Source organism: Pan paniscus, chromosome X (assembly GCF_029289425.2).
Source record: "Pan paniscus chromosome X, NHGRI_mPanPan1-v2.0_pri, whole genome shotgun sequence".
Taxonomy (NCBI): domain Eukaryota; kingdom Metazoa; phylum Chordata; class Mammalia; order Primates; family Hominidae; genus Pan; species Pan paniscus.
The window spans coordinates 31,526,648-31,542,960 of NC_073272.2; the positions used below are offsets into that span (position 1 = coordinate 31,526,648).

The 16,313-nt window shown below is 35.9% G+C and overlaps 1 protein-coding gene and 1 pseudogene across 1 annotated transcript in view; both read left to right on the forward strand.

Moving 5' to 3' along the window:
* The window catches only part of IL1RAPL1 (interleukin 1 receptor accessory protein like 1), a 1,371,738-nt gene that overhangs the window by 1,149,330 nt on the left and 206,095 nt on the right, over nt 1-16,313 (forward strand). The gene's annotated exons all lie outside the window — the stretch shown is intronic.
* On the forward strand, nt 12,537-12,646 carry LOC112438638 (U2 spliceosomal RNA; annotated as a pseudogene).

The window sequence follows — 16,313 nt, forward strand, 5'->3', positions numbered from 1 at the left end:
ATTTGAACAGGGCTCTCTTGGAGAGTTGTTTCATTCTATGTGCTGGGATAAAAACAAATTATTTTTCCTGCTAGGAATGCACTAAAGATCCCTCCACTGTATCCTCCAGGAGGTTCATATTAGTATTTGCTTTAGGGATAATGTTTTGGATTGCACCACAGAGCAAAGTTTTTGGTCAGACAATCTAATGGGACTAATAACAGCCGACCTGAACATTGACAATTCTTGCACATTATCCCATTCCATCCTCACAGATCAGAGAAACCCAATTAGGTAATATTTCCCCACTTCATAGACCAGGGAAGGAAATTTCTGAGAGGTTAATTGATGTGCTGAAAGGCACATAAAGTGCCCGGCTCAGTCCCACGTCTGGCTCTAGATTCCTTTTTAGTTCTTCTGTATTATGCTGTCTCTTCTAAATGGGTTATTAGGTTGGTAATGTTATTCTTAGTCATTCTGCCCAAATAATGAATAACAGATTATACATTTAAGATGTTAAAATATATCATAATTTTATTATAACTGAAAATGTTCAGAATTTTTTTAAATAATAATTTTGGGGAAAGGAAAACTTTTCCTTATACATTGTTTCCTCAGTATTTTTTTCATTAGGTATTTTTTCCATTTGGCTGTGGCAATCCTTGAGATTGATTCTCACTCTTTCACCCAGCGGTAACCATGGAAACATTTGTATAACACGTCCTGCTTCTTTTAATATGATTATTCATGAGTTGCCATAAAAATATAAAGTGTATTTGTTTGCATATTTAATTGTTAAAATAACACAAGTATTTGCTTTTAAAATACCTACTCATAGCTCTGTGGTCATGTATACATAAAGTACCAACCATTCTTAAATCCTAGGATTAAGAAGTGACATGTTGCAAATTTAGAGTACCTTGCTCTTCACCAGTTGTATAGCAAAAGAGTTTTAGTCAGTTTAGAAGTACCATGGGTCCACCGCGTGGTGGCTCACGTGTGTAATCCCAGCACTTTGGGAGGCTGAGGCAGGTGGATTGCCTGAGGTCAGGAGTTTGAGAGCAGCCTGGTCAACATAGTGAAACCCTATCTCTACTAAAAATACAAAAAATTAGCTGGGCATGGTAGTAGGCGCCTGTAATCCCAGCTACTAGGGAGGCCGAGGCAGGAGAATCGCTTGAACCCGGGAGGTGGAGGTTGCAGCAAGCCGAGATCGCGCCATTACACTCCAGGTTGCAGTGAGCCAAGATTGCACCATTGCACTCCAGCCTGGGCAACAAGAGTGAAATTCCATCTCAAAACAACAAAAAAAACAAAAAAAACAGAAAAAAAAAAAAAAAGAAGCAGCAGCAGCAGTACCATCGGTCAAATTAGGGTTCCTGTCCCATTTTTCTGCATACATTTAAAGTCTAATGTGATATAGTAAGTACTTTCTCCTTTGAAGATCAGCTATAATCTCAGAACTTAATATTTCACTTGTATAGAAGTTACTCTTAAATCAGATTCTATGACCCAGACAGCCATCCAGAATTTTAGTTCCTCATCTCTAGCTTCCTAATAAAAATATCCAACTGGATGTCCCACTACCCCTTCCAATTCAATTTGCCTAAAACCAAACTTGTTATCTTTCCTTCAGGGTTCAAGTCCTTTCAGAAATTTCTTAATTCAATCTCCAATCCCATCATTCTCTTAGTTACTCAGGCTTAAACTTTTGTTATCCTACAGCATTTTCTTTCTCTCTTCTTTCACGTCCTATATCCTATAAATTATTCTTAGCTTATACTGGCCTTTCTATTTCCACTGCCACACTTACACTTGTTTCATTGTGCTGAGACTACCCTACAGTGCTTTAACAAGTCTCCTTCCCCAGCTCTCATCTCTTTGTATCTGCCTTCCAGTCTACTCCAAGGTTGAACTGTCTAACTCAACATTTTGCGTATGACCCTCACCCCCTCACGACAACCATTTCTTCTAAATTAAATTGACATATAACACCATTCAAAAGTTATTCCTTTCAGCTTCAAAACAATCACTCCAGTATATGCATTACTTGCCAACATGATGTGAGGTGAACCACATTTCTTGCCCACACGCTGTTCTCATTTCTGTTCTAGTTCCTCACTTATGACTTGTAAATTGAAAGCACCTAGATTTCTGTTGTTATTCTGGATGAGTAATGGCAGGACAACCCTAAATCCCAAGTATTTCTGTGGCTCTTTTAAGGAAAAGAAATATACAGAAATAGTCTAAAGGAAGAAAAATATAAATATTCTAAACATTAGTCTTATATCTGTGTTACATTGCCATCATATCAGTTTTGCTTGAAATAAGACTGTAGAGATTAGATATTAGTTTTAATTTATGACATTTGGCAATTGTAAACAATTTGTGTTACTTTATTCTTTTAGAATCTGTGTAGTTTTCCAAAATTAAAATTAAAATTCCATTTCTAGCCATAGAGGAGTCTTCTTAGTTCTATTTGAGTCAACAATCATTTTTAAAGTTTTAATTTGAAAATTGAGGACAGATCCAACTAGGATTGTGAGTCCGGCAGACATACTGTGTGAGCACACAGCTGTGGCATATCTGTGGAACGGATAATGGTGGCATATTTTGGCACTTGTGGAACTTATTCCCATCATTTTAAACAATGATTGGTAGGTTTATTTCAACAGATTTATTTTCCCTTCAGCTATTACAAGAGTAAAGCAGAGACCTAAGGTCTGGCATATGAATCTTACAAATGAGGGATTTTTAACTAGGAGCGACTCTGAAAGCTTCTTACATTCTTGGGACAGTCTGCAGTCATAGATTGAATGAGAAAAGCCTCATTTTTTGGCTGGGTTAGGTGGCTCACACCTGTAATCCCAGCACTTTGGGAGGTCGAGGTGGGCGGATCACCTCAGGTCAGGAGTTCTAGACCATCCTGGCCAACGTGGCGAAATCTCATCTCTACTAAAAATACAAAAATTAGCCAGGCATGGTGGTATGTGCCTGTAATCCCAGCTACTTGGGAGGCTGAGGCAGGAGAATCGCCTGAACCTGGGAGATGAAGGTTGCAGTAGGCTGAGATCATGCCACTGCACTCCAGCCTGGGCGATAGAGCGAGACTCCGTCAAAAAAAAAAAAAGAGAGAGAAAAAAAAAGAAAAGCCCCATGTCTCTTCATTGACCATATACAATCTCTTAACCAGCACAGCATTGATGCATTTCAGCCATCTCACAAAACTTCCCTTTTATCATTCTGAAATGATTTTATCTTTCCCAAGAGACTGATAGACAAAGCAGCTTTGTATATTCACGTCCTGGTTATTGTGCATTATTAGGAAACAGGTAGGAAAGCTACCCTCATACAGAAGCTATGTAAATATTATTTGGGGAAGAGGAAAAACATGTATGGGTGCTAAGAAGATAAGATAGTGCCTCTGACAGTTCTACTTGATGTTTCTTAAACCTGCATTATAATGAAAACTCAGGTAAATGAATTTGTAATGACTACTGAAAATGAAACAGGAGTATACTTGAATAAGTATTGACATTTTTTTTTCAGGTCATTTACTTTAAGACTCACAAAGAACATATTAGCTAATAGAATTCATGGCCAAACCATGATGTAAATGGAGCTAAGGTCAGAATTAGATTCTTTAGGGAGCTGAAGAAAAAACACGGCTATGACCCTAAAACCAATCTGCTGACTCTTTTCTGCTGACTCTTTTCTGATGCAAAGTAAATGGTGGGAAAAAAAAAACTGATACTAAAAACAAACAAATAAACAAAAAAAACCTTTAACTATCCAACCACCTGTGTAATAGCTTTCTATAAAATAAAACAGAATGGAAAAAAAATCTCAAAATCATGAGTTGAACCAATGAAACATACGGGTTGGTTCAGCATTGCAACCAGATGTCATCTTAATAAAAACCAACACTATTAGCTCTTTGATGATTACTAATAGTAAATACCATTATCACACTCAAATATGACTCTTTAGGCTGGGTTACTAATATATACAATCAACCTGCATTTTTCCTGTTTTTCCGGATTTGACAGGAAAAGTGGCTGTGGCATGGAGGAAGATTAAAAGTCTAAGAGAACCTCAGATTTAGATTCTAGTTGCAGCCCTGCCCTTTCTTAGTTGTGTGACCTTGAGCAAATCAGCTAACCTCTCTGAATCCTATCCCTTCACTTGAAAGTGTGTTAAAATGGCACTTATACATGATAATTGTATAAATACGTTTATATATGGCATATATAAGTAATACATATGTAATATGACAGTATTGAAGTTAATATAAACTAATATGATATAATGTGTTTATATACTATTTACAAATTATATATTAATATAATGTATTTATATTAACATAAATGCATGTATATTAAAATTATATATGAAAATCTTAAAATTTTTACATATAATTAATATATTATAAAGTTCTATATTATATATAATTTATATATAAATCATATCTATACACACAATGCTTTGTCATGTGGAGTCATAAAAGAGTACTGCAATCATTATCATGTCTTCGGTTAACTTTACAATGAAAAGCTTCTTAATCAATATTAAACTATGGGCAAATATAATGCTGCTGCCTTCTAATGTAATTTACTTTAGGAAAAGCAATTGATGAGATAAAAGGTCTTTCTCTTTTTTCATTTTTATTTTTTTGAGACAGAGCCTCGCTCTGTTGCCAGGCTGGAGTGCAGTGGCACGATCTCAGCTCACTGCAACCTCCAGTTCTCTAGTTCAAGCGATTCTCCTCCTCAGCCTCCCGAGTAGCTGGGATTACAGGCACACACCACCATGCCCAGCTAATTTTTGTATTTTTAGTACAGACGGGGTTTCACCATGTTGGCCAGAATGGTCTCAATCTCCTGACCTCGTGATCTGTCTGCCTTGGCCTCCCAAAGTGCTAGGATTACAGGCGTGAGCCACCGCACCCGGCCAAGGTCTTTCTCTTTTTAACTTTGTTTGCAATACCTAGCTTGCCTTCATGCTGTTATATTAGGTTAGCGTTAATTTTCCATTGGAGCAGATTGCCTACAAGCACACACATACAAATAGCACACTGAGGAGGAAGGAGCCAGTGCTGAAGTTCTTTTTCTGAAACGTAATAGAGCTTTCCTCATTACTGCAAATACATGAATGAATGAACAACATTGCAAGGACAGACGTTCCATACATTCTCTCACCAAGCAGCCCCATCACTGTCTTAGTACTTTTTGTTGTTGTTCAGCATTATTGATTTTTCCAACAATGGAGTTTGTTTGCAATAAACTGAACTGGAGCATAACCTTCACTAATTAGAAAAAATGTATGGGTATTAGCTTAAGGAAGCAATAACACTTCTTGTATGTTTTCTATTGAAACTCAGGGTGATGTTTTGTAGGAGTGCTATTGTTTCTTTTCCCCCTTGTGACAATGTTGTTAAGTATGATGCAAAAAAGTCCAAAGACCTTTTAAATAATTTGCATCCATTCTAGAAGGAAGAAGAACTACAAAGGCCAGGTGTGAATGGATGTGAAAATAGCAACTTAGAATAGAAATATCTGCCATTACTCTCTCTGCATACCTCTAAGCCTTTGTCCCTATTTACAATTGTTTTTATATTCTGGTCCACTTTGAAAGTGAACACCTTAAGGATCTTCTTTGTTTTAACTATAAAATTTAGAAAATATTCCTTGATTCATATTTATATTTGCTGGGTAGTTATCATTTATAAAATCATAGTTGAACTAAGAAGCTAGAAAAAAGTACATGTGTGATTAACTGTTTAGTTTTTCACCATTTCTGGTCAGGCTGTTTGAATTGGCCAATGCAGATTTCTTCATCTCAGCAAAGCTTAATCATAGAAGTAATTTCAATTATATAATAAATAAAAGCTGCTTTGCCTCAGCATATTCAGTGATTAAAAATGACTCGTGTTTTAAAATTTTCAAATCTGACAGTATTTCTTGAAAGAAATAATTTGTGATGGAAATAAACTGAAAATGAGGAATACAATGGTCATTGAGGTGCAAACCAATGCAACAGAATAAAGTTAACATGAAATTTGAAATTATTGCCCAGAAATCAAAGTAACTATAAAAATATAGCTGTTATTAGGGAAATCTCTAGTAGGAAAAGAAAGCCAGAAATTATCACATTAGCATTACCATGAGATGTCATTCTAGTTCTTAAATAGAACTAAAGACGAGAGCATCATGACTCTACCATTCATATGAAGGAGACTAAATAGACAATGATCTTGAATCCATTTCCTTTTAAAAATCTTAACAGCATAGGGTAAGTATTTGGTGATGGATTCTTGGCTGCAGAAAATTCCTCATGATAAATAGGGTGCTATCATTAAATAACACACATGCTAAATGCTAGGAATACATTAATTCCTCCAAGTCCAATTCCCTGAAAGTCATCTTATTTTCTAAAAATCATTGTCATAAAGGGAATTCTGTGTGTGACATCTGAGAGTAAGCATGTTTAGAAGTGTCTCAAGAGTACCTGACAGTAATAAAATCAGGAAGGTAAGACAAGACAAGAATTATCCAGTCTTTGCAGGGTCAAAAATGACCCTTCTCTTTATTCCTTAAGTTTTTTTTTTTTTTTTTTTTTTTTTTTTTTTTTTTGGTGAGATAGATAGAGTTTAGCTCTTCTTGCCCAGGCTGGAGTGCAATGGCGCAGTCTTGGCTCACTGCAACCTCCACCTCCTGGGTTCAAGCAATTCTTCGGTCCCAGCCTCTCAAGTAGCTGGGATTATAGGCGTCCGCCAACATGCCCGGCTCATTTTTGTATTTTTAGTAGAGACGGGGTTTCACCATGTTAGCCAGGCTGGTCTCGAACTCCTGACCGCAGGTGATCCACCTACCTCGGCCTCCCAAAGTACTAGGATTACGGGCATGAGCCAACATGCCCAGCCCTATTCTTTAATTTTTAAGTAGCTTTGGCCTTCACTAGCATTACTACAGTCCTATATGTAAAAGTATACTGCTGATGAGGAAAATATACCTCATTTAAAATGTGTGCTTTAAAGTCGAGTCTCTGCTATCTACCATACCAATGTAGGTTTTGGTCACTATCAAGTTATTTTTGTTCTCAGCAAGTAAAACTGCCATGTTCTTCATGATTTTTTTCTATGCATACACAGTCATTGCTAAGATAAACATTAGTTTTAGACATCAAAATTCCTAGCTTATTATTTTACATCATATTAGCGCAATTGTCAAGAGACAATTTTATATTTCTTAATTCACTTTTTCTCTTTGTAATCTGAGTTCCCCAAATAAGAGAAATATTAATAAGGGTGGCATATTTTGGCACTTGTGGAATTAACTAGCAATATGTAAATTCCTAAATAGCATACTGTTAAAATGCTTCTATTCTTCAAACTCTAATAATTTGCTAAGAAATTATAATAATAAATTTTAAGAATTTTTGGCTAAGTGCAGAAAAATCTGTTGAATTATTAATACATTAGCAAAATGTATCATTTAGGGAAATAATTTTATTATAAGGAAAGAACTTAGAAATTTGATAATAAGCATAATTTAATGAATACTTTTCTGAATGAGTCATTTCTTTGCAATAAAAAGAATTTTTCTCTCTGCATATGTGTGGAGCAAGTTTCTGTAAAGGAATCCAAAACTTGTAAGGAAGAGAAGCCAAAGAATTACCAAAAAATATTCCTGGGTGTTTTGAGGTTTCATAAGATATTTGATAACATATTGAATGACTCTCTTTGTGAAACATTAAGTAGCAGACAGTGCAGGAAAAAGCTCATTCTTTTTTTTTTTTCTTCGAGACAAATTCTTACTCTGTCACCCAGACTGGAGTGCAGTGGCGCGATCTCAGCTCACTGCAACCTCCGACTCCTGGGTTCAAGTGATTCTCATGCCTCAGCCTCCCAAGTAGCTGGGATTACAGGCATGTGCCACCATGCCTGGCTAATTTTTGTATTTTTAGTAGAGACAGGGTTTTGCCCTGTTGGCCAGGCTGGTCTTGAACTACTGGCCTCAAGTGATCCACCCGTCTTGGCCTTCCAAAGCGCTGGAATTACAGGCGTGATCCGCTGCACCCAGCTGAAAGCTCATTCTTTACTAATCATGAAACCCTATATTTAAAAAAAAAAAAAACCAATAAACTATTAGGCTGGTCTTTTCCAGTGATATAGCCAAAGCACCATGCCAGCAAGTGAAACATAATAGGCCCTCAATAAATAATTGTTGAAATAGCCATATGATCAGACTTCACACACAAAGGCTGAACTGAGTTGAGGTAATTCAGGATAGAACCCACTGGATAATCAAGCACATAATATTGGCTTTAATTATGTAGCTGTTTCAGAATTGAGAGGTGATGAAGGGACTCAAACAGCTTGATGCTCTGGCTACTGGGCTGTTTGGATGGCTATGTGCTCTTTGCTCTTACTCCATTGTGAATTTCTGAAGCCAAGACAGCCTTAATTAGATGTGAGTCTGATATGATAAATAGGTTGCTATGGTGAATATGAATGTTTCATACAACAATATTTCATGCCAATTAACAGTAAATTCCAAATACTTTGCCAATAAAATTGAAAATACCATTATTCCATTGGCCTGTCCATGATGGCATAAATAATGCATATTTATTTATTTATCAAGAGGGCTCTTATTGAACACCCTGAGCTTTCTAACAGTTATCTCCCTTGTGCAGTGTGCCAGCTCATTAGGAAGACTAAAGTCACAATGGAGTCATCCTGAAAAGACTTCATCACAAATTCCATGTAAAAAGATTTTTGGAGAGCCATCTGTCCCGGGGTCTAGGTTATCTTTTGGAAATTGGAACTCAATGGATGAAAAGTATAGAAATGCTTTGGTCTTCCAAATACTTTCTTAATCACCTCTAATTGTAAAAAGAGGAAAAGGTGGCTTTAAGAAAAAATAGCAAATTAAATTAATTCATAAGCTTTTGTATGATACAGGAGACATTTATAAAAGTAACTGTGCCTAGTTATCTTATTGCAAGCCTTCATCTCCACATTTGACTTCACTGGCAAATGCGGCAACTTACTTACAAAACAAATTAGGCCATTTCAACGCGAGTACTACAGAGCTTGTTTTTCTCCCCCAATCTTAAGAGACTTCATGGATATTTTAATGTTAGATTTTACAATTTAACATATTAAGATATGATTACTAAAGACTAATTCTTGTCTCTGCTACCTCCATGATTTCATTACTGTCATGTGCCGTTCGGACGCTTATAAAGCCAGAAACAACAACTGTAGCAGAATGTGTAGATTACATGCCATTAGGTTCACTGTTCATAATGCCAAGCATATTCCAGAGTATGTGCTGAATGCCTCCAACCTTCATGAAGATATCCTTTTTCCTTTTTTCCATAAAAAGACATCATTGATGGCAACTAGTATAATGGACAGATCATTCAAAAAGCACATTTGATCATCAAACATTTTCCAGGTACCAAAAACTTTCTGGAAACACACAATAGAATTTAAACCTAGTAAGAAGGCTGGATGTGAACATATTGAACTCTAATCCAATAAAATGTACAATAATAGAGCTATGCAATTAGTATATGGAGACACAGTTGATGATGCCATTAATTTTTCTTTGGGAGGTAATAATTATAACAGCTAATCTTAACTGAGTAATTACTGTGGGTCACATTCTGCTTTAAGTGCTTTAAATGTACTAACAGAGTGAGAGGGAATGGATATTATTTCCATGTTTTTAGACTGTAAGATATAATGCATCTTATCCAAAGCCATGGGGCTAGTTGGCAGTGGAGCTAACATTTGAACTCGGGAAATATGGGTCCAAAACCTAGGTTTTTGGCCCCCAGGCCATACTGCCTTTCTGTTTTAGAGTCATCTAAGAAAAGTCTGGAGACAAATTGATATTTTTGTTAAAATCTAAAATATGAAGATGACTTCATCATTTAAAGAAAGAATAGAAAGAGAATTTAAACAAAGGACATATAGTGAGCAAAATTAGGAAGAAATATGGGTCCAAAACCTAGGTTTTTGGCCCCCAGGCCATACTGCCTTTCTGTTTTAGAGTCATCTAAAAAAAAGTCATCTAAGAAAAGTCTGGAGACAAATTGATATTTTTGTTAAAATCTAAAATATGAAGATGACTTCATCATTTAAAGAAAGAATAGAAAGAGAATTTAAACAAAGGACATATAGTGAGCAAAATTAGGAAGAAATGAAAGGGAGAATAAATTGGTGGGAAGTTGCCCAAAGTTTGAGTTGCTGAATTGGAGGGCATGCAAGAAGCAGCATGGGAATGAAATTGTAAAGGGAGATGGAGCCCAGACTAGGAGTCACCTTGTAGGCCATGAAATAGGATTTGGGCCTGTTCTGTGGGATCCCTTAGGGGATATTGTTATACTCACTCTTAACGTTATACTGACTCCCTAGCCAGGTCAAAGTACAATTTAAGCTGCCAATGAAATATATTGGCTTTAAATTTTTGTCACCATTTTTAAAGTGTAGTATGGAACTGAAACATTATATAAACATTGTATAGACAAAAGAAACCATCTATTCTAAATATTCTTAAGCTGTTTGAATAATGATTGGTCTAAATGTATTCCTTTCACATAAATTATATAAACTCCCTTTGAAATGATGTATGAGTTAAATAAGCAATTTTTATGTTAAAAAGTTCAGTAATTTTAAAAATTAAAATGCTCTTACTGAAGCCTCCAAATCATGCATACTATATACAATCTTTTATGTTGTAAATGTCCACGATAAAAGCAAACAAACAAAACAAGACATCAGCACCACCACCAATAAAATTTCAATCAGAAGGGATCACTTGGTTTGAAACTTTATGCAGCTCTCAGATAGCCAGACTTTCTTTGTTAAAAACATTCAATACAATGTTTAGGAAGTGTCATGTTTAACAGAAAACATCATGTGCTAATATTAATTTGGAAAATTCTATGTGGTGGCTGAGACCCTACAGTGTTCCAGTCTCTTGGAAGCTATTCGGGAATAGTGAGTGTTCCTTCTAACTGTTTTATGTGGGGGTATGTGGAATCTTCTAATCTCCAAAGCCACTAGGCTTCTATCCTGACTCTTATTTCCTGATATATGGACCCTCTTCTTAACTCTGGAGTGTTGGACTTTCTCTTTTCTGCCCTTCACTGGTGGCTTGGTTTAATTTTCTGGTAACTGCATTTCTTCCTGAGCACATCCAGAATCTTCTCAGAGGAGGCAATCATTCCATTCTTTCCTTGTGACACCTCAATTCTCCATCTCCTTACCCAAAGAGCCTCCTTTATATGTCACTTTCCCTTTGAAATTATCTTTTCTTTCTTAGAAAACTTTTCGTTTCTATTTTAAGAAAAGCTGGGTAACATAAGAACATGAAACATTAAGAGGCAGATGGTAAATTGATTAGACATAAGATGCTTCGTATTTGTATCCTCTGTCCTATTTTCCACTTTTTCTTCAGAAAGTAGTCCATGACTTTGTATTCATAGCTGTTTTTCACTTTACATATCAAGAACCAATGTTTGGGAAACAAATAATTGTGAGTAAGTGGCTATATTGAGTTGCATATCAAAAGATATTTAATTTTTATAGGTTAAATTTATAATATGAATTGCTATGGTATAATTTTGAGAAAAAAATCATTTTTAGTCATTACAAATATTTATTAATGGCCACACTAGGAAACAAAGATTATGAGCCTCATATAGGATACATTTTTTGAACTTTCAAAGGAATACACCATATTTCATTAGGTCAGTAGGTCTTTCCCTCCTTAGGTATTGATACGCCTACAAGTGTAATGACGTGGCATTTATAATTTGGTAAAAATAATTAAAGTTCATTTTTGTGAACAGCTTAGTTTTTAACCAATTAGAATCTACTTAGATACATTCTATAATTACATCACCCTAAGATATTTACAATCTGATAAATGCTATTTTTCATGAGGAAGAGTGATAGAATTAGAGCCACAGTCTAGCTGATGTAATTATAGCCATGGAACGAAACATATGTGCCTGCCATTTATCTCAGGTATCTCATTGAAAAAAAGGATGAGAAAAGCTGATCCAGAGTAGGTCACTAAGCATCATCCATAAATTGAGAATTGGTTCTCAAACAATAACTTTGCTCTCTGCTTATTTTTATATTAAAAGTCAAATGCTTGCTTTGTTCTGAAATTAATATACATATACACACACATATATACATATATATACACATATGAAATATAACATGAATATGTGGATTATATCAGAGCAAGTCATCATCTAAAACTAGATTCTAGCTAATATTTCAACAAATATGGACTAAAAACCTATGTGGCCACAAAATATTGATACAGCTGTAAATAAATTAGGTATAATTCCTTCTAAAATTTTCAGTCTACAGTGGAGACAGCCATTAAATAAATTATCATGTACTAACCAAAATAAATAACTGCTTATCATTACTGAATTTCTGATGTTCTTGCAAAAACAACTTGAAAAACTATATGTATAAATTTACTACTGAATATGGTAGTCATCCTTTAAAAGACAATTTAATGGCTTCTTGGCCTTTTGGCTAAGATCAAGTATAGTATCTGTTCTTATCCATTTAAAAGACAATCTACCATAATACCTGAGGAAGAACATATATTTTATAATAACATAAATATAATACATGTTCTCAAATAAAAATTAAGCCTTCTAACAAGTGATTTTACTTTTAGGCATGTAACTTCAAAAATATGGAAAAATGGACGCTGGGTGTGGTGGCCCAAACCTATAATCCCAGTGTTTTGGGAGGCCGAGGTGGGAAGATCACTTGAGGCCAGGAGTTTGAGACCAGCCTGGGTAACATAGTGAGACCCCATCTCTACCAAATTATTTTTTAATTAGCCGGGTGTGGTGGTTCACACCTGTAGTCCTATCTACCTGGGAGGCTAAGGCAGGTGGATCACTTGAACCCAGGAATTTCAGGTTGTAGTGAGCTATGATCACACAGCTGTACTCCAGCCTGGACAACAGAGTGAGACCTTGTCTCTCAAAAAAACATGAAAAAATGTAACTACCTATATCTATATATGTGTGTGTGTGTGTGTATATATATATATATATATATATACACACACACACATATATGATAATATGTAACTACCTATATCTATTTTATATATATATGTATATATGTATATGTATATTTTTACATCTGTGGGACCTAATATATGTGTGTGTGTGTGTGTGTGTGTGTATATATACACACACACACACACACACACACATATATTAGGTCCCACAGTTGTAAAAATTTTTAATGTACTTTTATTGTAAATAAACACTGCTGGATTTATATATCAAAAATATTGCTGATTAAGACTTGATGGCCCGGGCGCAGGGGCTCACACCTGTAATCCCAGCACTTTGGGAGGCCGAGGCAGGTGGGTCACAAGGTCAGGAGATCGAGAACATCCTGGCCAACATGGTGAAACCCTGTCTCTACTAAAAATACAAAAATTAGTCAGGCGTTGCGGCATGCGCCTGTAGTCCCAGCTACTCAGGGGGCTGAGGCAGGAGAATCGCTTGAACCCAGGAGGCGGAGGTTGCAGTGAGCCGAGATTGCACCACTGCACTCCAGCCTGGGCGACAAATCGAGACTCTGTCTCAAAAAAAAAAAAAAAAAAGACTTGATAAACATTAGAAAGTTAACTGAGGGAAGTCATCAAATCCACTTCCTTAAATAGGTAAGATTCTCCTTCGATGGTGCTAATTCCTTTCAGAATACTTGAATGAAAGGAGATGAGCGTTCATGTATTATTTGAATATTGAATCAATGCTTTCCTGAGTAACCTTGGTGATATGGTCCTTTCACATCTGAGAGTTTATTTTGCATCCCCAGATATTCTACCTTAATTGCAATTTTTCCTAATTGGTTTAGAAATGGTACAGAGGAAAGTTAGTAAAAGTAATCACTCTAAAAGTGAGTCATTTATTCTTTTATCCTATGTAAGTAAAAGAACTGAAAATCAAGCAGTTAGCTTTACCCTGTGGTCTCAAACATATGAGTTAAAAGACATAATAAAAACTATCAATGTGTCCAATATATTTGTCCTTAGCATCGTTAATCTATTCCTTGTAAGGTTGGAGTTTATAAAATGAGACTCCATAAAGAGAGAGATACCTAGTCTAAATCAAAGTGTGTGCATTATGACATAGTAGAATATATTGATAAGTTAACTGAAATCAGGTAACTGCAGGTAGATTGGCTTAACATGTCCAAAACATTCTGTGTAAGTTAAATGACTGGTAAGTAAAATGGTGGGACTCATGAAAGTTAATTTAATTATATCAGTCAAAAATACATAAAATAATTTCAATACTGTTACAACCTCACTCTAGTAGGTGTTTCTCAGAGGCACTTGCTTCATTGTTTATTTGTCATCATTCCTAATAAACATATATTTGAGTTCATGTCATCTAAAAATAAATGGCCTACCCTACAGAGACATGGAAAACTGATGTAGGCATACACTCACCCAACATTTAATGACCTGAATCCATCTCAGTGACTTCCTTTTCTATTCAAATAACCAGTTTGGAATTTGATTTACTAAAATTAACTTTTGTGGTATTGTTTCAACAAAGGACAGCCTTTTGTGTGACAACCTATAATATTTAGCTACTGAAAGACCTACCATATTTCTCTCCCACTGAGAATTATTTGTTATCTAATATCACTTATAGACTTCATGTAAATCAAATAATTATTTCTGGCTCTGCATGGTGTAAGGATGATTAAAAACTTGTCAAGCTATCAGAAGAATAAGGCCACTTCCCAGCATGGAATGACATTATTTATTCTAGGTCCAATGATTGGTACCAGAACTGACCCTTAATAATAATATTTATGACCTGGGGGTGGGAGGGGAGAAATCATTTAGAATGATTAGTCTTATCACAATCCTAAGGCATTAGAATTTTCAAAAGTGCTGAAATAATTGTGCAACTTTAAGGAAATGTATAAGAAGGTAGCTAAATTATCACTGAAGTTAGTGAACACTATGCAGTGCTAATCATGTATGGCTTCTCAAAAGCATTTAACACTGTTGACAACTGTCCTCTTGAGATGCTGTACCTACTTCTCTCTCTGTTCTTCAACTTTTTCTCTATTCCTTTGCTGTCTCTTTGGCTGTTTCTCTGTATTTTGTTCCTCCATTACATATTTGAATCCTGTGATTTGTCATGCATTATCTTTGCTTTTCATTTTACGTGCTGTTCTGGAAAATTCTACTCCTTCAAGTGTGTTTACTGCTTTTCATATATTCTTTAGGCAAGATCTTTTTCTTGACCTTCGGGCCCATATCAGCATACCAGGAGAAATCTCCCACTGATAACTCAGATTCATCCTGGATAAATTGAACTCATTATCTGTCATTCAAAACTGGCTTTTCATAATATATGGCTCCAAAATTCTTATAGTCATGTAGCAAAATTCCTGGGAGTTATCCTCCCTCACAGTCCCATCCATCAAAATCTGATAAGTGAACTGAAATGCTACTCAAAACTCTATTCTGGGTCTTCTTTCCCCACTACCCTGACTCATGTTCCCATTACCTGTCCATTATCACCATTCCAAAAGACTCCCTGCCTGAATTCTTGCACATCTATAATCCAGCTTCCCAAGTGTGTTTTTTTAATACACAGAAACGATTAGCCGCAACAGCCTTTAACAATACAAGACTGCCTGAAGTCCAAACATACTAACTTGACATAAGTATCCTTTGTGGTCATATGTTGAGCCTCCTTTCCAGCCTCCTTTAGCTTGGTCACCTTTGTGCTCTAAGTTTCAGCTATACTATGCTACCAAGGCATAGCAGGATGTTTCACACCTATATGCATGAGCATGATGTGTATGTGCATGGACACATATGTTTTACACAATTCTCACTGCTTATAAAACACACTGCATCAGCTGTCTATTGTTACGTAACAAATTAGCACAAATTTAATGGCTTAAAACAATACACATTTATTATTTCACAATTTCTGTAGGTTAGAAACCTGGGCATGGCCATGCTGGGTCCTTTGCTTCACAGTGTCTCACAGATGGCAATAAAGGTGTCAGTCAGGACTACAGTCTCATCTGAGGGCTCAACCGGGGAAGGATCTGCTTCTATATTCACTCAGTGGTTGTTGGCAGAATTTAGTTTCTCAAGGCCTTAATTCCTAGCTAGGTGTTGGCCAGAGGCCTTTTTCAGTTCCTTACTGCAAGGGCTTCTCTATAGGCAGCTGCCTCATAAGTATGGCAGCTGCTTCATCAAAGCCAACAGTGAAGAGAGTCT